The sequence below is a fragment of the Siphateles boraxobius genome, unplaced genomic scaffold (genome assembly GCF_051911475.1).
Source record: "Siphateles boraxobius isolate OS27281-9 unplaced genomic scaffold, OSU_SipBor_1 9, whole genome shotgun sequence".
NCBI lineage: Eukaryota > Metazoa > Chordata > Actinopteri > Cypriniformes > Leuciscidae > Siphateles > Siphateles boraxobius.
Window position 1 is genome coordinate 4,515,163 of NW_027509219.1, and position 4,546 is coordinate 4,519,708.

A 4,546-nucleotide genomic window follows, 5' to 3' on the forward strand; every position below is an offset into this window, starting at 1 on the left:
TCCAGATTCCAACCGAGACTGAACGGGACACGGTGGAGGTTCCACTCGAGCCCGGCAGCCTCGGCGGCCCGTTTCAGCATAGCTGATAATTCTGGATCCGGCTCGGGCAACATTGAACTCCCGGAGGGAGACAATGCAGCCGAGTCATCATCTCTAGAAGTCAGCTCACCCTCCGATGCTGCAATCGGCGTCCTGTCCTCCAGGGGAGCCCCGAGTGAAACCGCTGGCCCACCCATTACAGATGGACCAGCAGACAACACAGGAGGCTCCAGTGGTTGCAGTGGAAGGGAGGAGTGAGGAGCCCACAGGGAATGGTTACCGGGCGGGACATCCAACACTATCCTCCGGTCACCCATCCCACACAGCACCCGAGGGTGGGGCATGGTAATGGGGACTCGCTCTCTGCGAACGAAGGCGAGTCTCGCCCTCAACACTGCGACAGTCATGTTCCCACCGTGAAAACATGAGCTGTCCACAAAAGCTGTCTCAGCGTGCTGTAAGCCCAAACACGTGACACAACAGTTGTGACCATCAGAGAGAGACAGGGAACGACCGCACCCAGAAACGCACGGGCGGAATGACATCTTGAAAAAGACGCAAACGCACCCGTGTTGCTCTTTCAGAAAATAGGACCGTCACCAGTGCCGGAGCACACAGGGGAATGACCGCGGCAACACTGAACAGAGAACTGAAACAGTGAAGCACTCACTTTTCCGCCCTCTAACCAGCCATCAACACACACAAACATTTAGAAATTTGTTGCTGTTAAAACAGCAGTTGAGAGCTCAAAGCTCGCGATCACCGCTGCACTCGCGCTGTAGAACACCAGCACTGGGAGAGTCTTCCTGAAGAACACCGACACACTCGCTCGTTGTAGACAACAGCACTCTCAGAGACATCAAACGATCGGCTCCGAAGCGAAAGGCAACTAGTGCGTGCATCCACTTCCGTATTTATACCCGCGCCGCGGGGGCGGAGTGTGTGATGCGAATCACGCACGCCAATTACATTGGCTCGTTCAATAGTACTCGAAGAAGACAGGCTCTCTAGCGATCTCCCAATTCAGTCGACCGTCGACTACGTCTGACGTTCTCGACTGAAAGGGAACCAGAAGATTATACTGTTAAGTACTTCCTGCAGACTTCAGTTCCCAACCCTTCTCAAACACACCTGTCTGTAATTTTCAAGGCCTGCAAAATGAAAGTTTTTTGTAATGAAGCATGAATTTAATTTTATACAATAATTTGATCTGCTGGATGAGTTTCTTTATTTCATAGAACAAATGCAAACACTTTCCTACTCCTTGTAAAAACCTTGGCAGTCCAGTAAAGAGAATATTAAGAGAAGCATGGTGAGTCAGAATGTGTGTGGAAAGTAAAGAATATAGAAATAGAATCAGTTTCCCTTGCAGCTGCTTGTAACTAGTTATAGAGTAAATCACTGTACCTTTGCAAGTCAAATTTTGCTGTTAAAAACTGCCAAACATAAACACATAATTTCTCTAAAAAATTCATGAGAAATTAAGGATATCCTAAGCACTTTTACTGTATAAACTGTAAAAGGCTGAGTTTTATACTGACAAAGAAGGAAGGGGTAGAGTAAAGTTTTATGGTAAATAATTATGGATGGATGAATCTATTTAATTCGACATTATACAGCTTGTAAATTTGCTGAACTTTCATTGTTTGCACTTGAAATAAAATGCTCTTCAGTACATAATTCACGTGATTTTCTGATCCCTTTAAAAATGGGTTTTTTTTCAGCATTGGGATAAGTATTATCCCAATTATAAGTTCTTATAATAGTTCTAAGTATTCCTAAGAACTATTCCTAAACAAATAGTTTTGAATATGAGGGTGAGTAAAATGATGACACTTATTAGTTATTTAGTGAACTTTCATTAAAATGTCATTCTAGGCTAGCTATTGTACATTTTATATCATTGTGATTTGGGCACCTACAATCCTTTAAAAAATTAGTTTAAGGTGGATGAGTGCCTTCTTTTTATGCATAAAGATGTTTTCTGTGCAATTCCTGGGTCCATCACTGCGTGAGGGTACTTCACGGTGCCATTTACTTAGCTCACAGTTGCTAATGTAAAATATCCTTAGAAGTTAACATTATTATGTTTTTCTTGGCTTTCTAGCTATGTTAGCTTGTTACATATTTGTTATGTGTATAAATTACAAATGTGACTTTATTTGCAGCTTTGAAAGGAAGATTCCCCTGAAACACTTGTGGTAGTTATTGAAGAATGTATATCTGTTTAGAAATACACTTTTGAGTGAATTATGAGATAAAATTGTTAAATATAACAGAGATATTAAAGTAATTGCAGTCGCATTGCTTACAATGTTTTTGTCAGATTTTTTCATCTCTTGAGTCGGGGGCTTCCAACTGCTTCTTTGAAACGGGGCCTCCGTATTGCAAAGGCCGCCTATGGCTCTATGCCCGACTCTAATTGTCGCTCTCCTGGACACTGTCCACCTGGAAATAAAAGCTGCTGACGGTTCATACATTTTTGATGGATGTCCTCGCAGCATGATTGGACTCTTGTCAGATCAAAAATGATAGAATCTTTTTATGGACATCACCGTCTTTGACATTACTTTGGTCATGGTCGATGTTGAAGAGAATACGGGCTTGGCTCCTGTTGAACGTTCATTCAGACAATATTCGAGATGTTACTTTAAGCTGTAAGTTGTTGAAACGGGACATTTCGAGAATCACACCTGAAGGTAAATGTGGATGTCAATCCCAACAACTGACCAGTAACCTAAGTAAGTATGTTTGCACTTGTTGTCATAGTGATTCATCAGTTGATATATTAGTCCCCACCTGTGCCTTTTTTTCTTCCTTAGTTATCCTTTGTATATATATTCATCAGTGTCTGTTGTTATTTGTCTTTTCTTGTTAGTTGTAATGTGGTTTGCTTTACGTTCACTGTTTTCTTATTTTGCTGTGCGTTTGTATTTCAGTGTTTTTCGGTTAATAAATAAAACTGCTGCGACTAGATCCTGCCTCAACTCATCCTCCCTGCATCCATTGCTCACAGTATACAGTAGCGGCTTGCGCAAATGCTATCACACTTATAGGTGATGGTATCCTATTTACAATGATGTGACCACCACTTATGCAAAATTAAATAAACCGGGCTTCAGTCAAGTTGTGTAGATAACTGGTAGATGCATGTTTCAGATTGGAACTTAGCACTTATTTCAATTCAATACAATTCAAGTTGTAGTAAATTATAGTTGTTCCTGGGACAGAAAAACAGGACCAACAGGGATACCCACTGATTTACCGTACCGTTCGTAGTGGGTGTCCCAGAAGAGTAACCTAAGGTGTAGCTTATCACATTAACTACGAACATGTTCCTTAATGTCTGACTACCACAAAGTTGACAACAGTCAATCTATTCCTTCATAATTTCAATCCTAACAAACTTCTTTTTACTATATATTTTGCTTGTTTATGCTATCTTCCTTAAAAATTAATTTGATATTTTGATTTCTAGTGATCATAATGACATAATTGTCCAGATATGGCCACTGTAGATGATATCATAATACTAACTAGATTCAGATTCAGCAATAGTCTTTAAAGCTGACATCTAGATGAAGAAAATATATTATTCCCTGTGCTGTAATTTTGCCCCTTTCTGAGAAGACACACTTTTATTTGCTTTCACCCTTCCTAACGTCTTTAGCCTTGCACAGAGGACTCCCGCTGAGAAAAAATGTCACAGAATAAAGCCTTACCCCACACTAGATGTCCAATTACCTCTCAGGCCTAAACACAATACATTTTTTTTCTCACTTTCATGGTGCTAGATTTTTTACTGGAAATGGTTATTGTCGAAAACCAAGATGTTTCAAGGATTAGCCCCCTTTTTTAACCCTTGATGAGTTCATAACACCATGACCTATTCATCATCTCTTATGACTGACGTGTTGACGTACAAAAGCCTAGGCATGCCGAGGGCCATGGTTACCAAGACTATAGCTGGTGAAAAGGACCATAGTTGAATCCTTCTGTGCGGCTAAAAAAAATTCCCTTGGGATTTACATGACACTTTGATTGACAGAGATTGTAGGCTGTTGCCTCTCTTGACAAAAGTTCACTTCATTAGGATTCGAGTGGCAAAGCCGCTCGCTTTGGAAGGGTATTTATCACGGTGGTTTAGTTTCACTTCAGTTTTCAAGTTGCCTCATAGAGTCATTTTAGCTTGTCTATGGAGGAGCCATGCTGCAGAGGTTGAAAAAACCCTATTTACAACGCCAGAGTCAATTCTTTGAGGTTGTAAATTAGGATTAGGCCATTTTAGAGAGTTAAAAAGAAGTCAAACAATAAAATCTAGCTATTCATTGACTTTTCTTTAAGCAGCTGCAGAGAACCATTTCTACATGGCCTGTGCATTGAATGGCTCTCAGATCCCTTGTTTACAGGGTCACATGCGTCTTAATCTTTGTCCAAATTCCAATCCCCATCGTCTATAAATCCTTGTGGATTTGTTATGGTCAGACACAACCACCCCTTTCCCTCC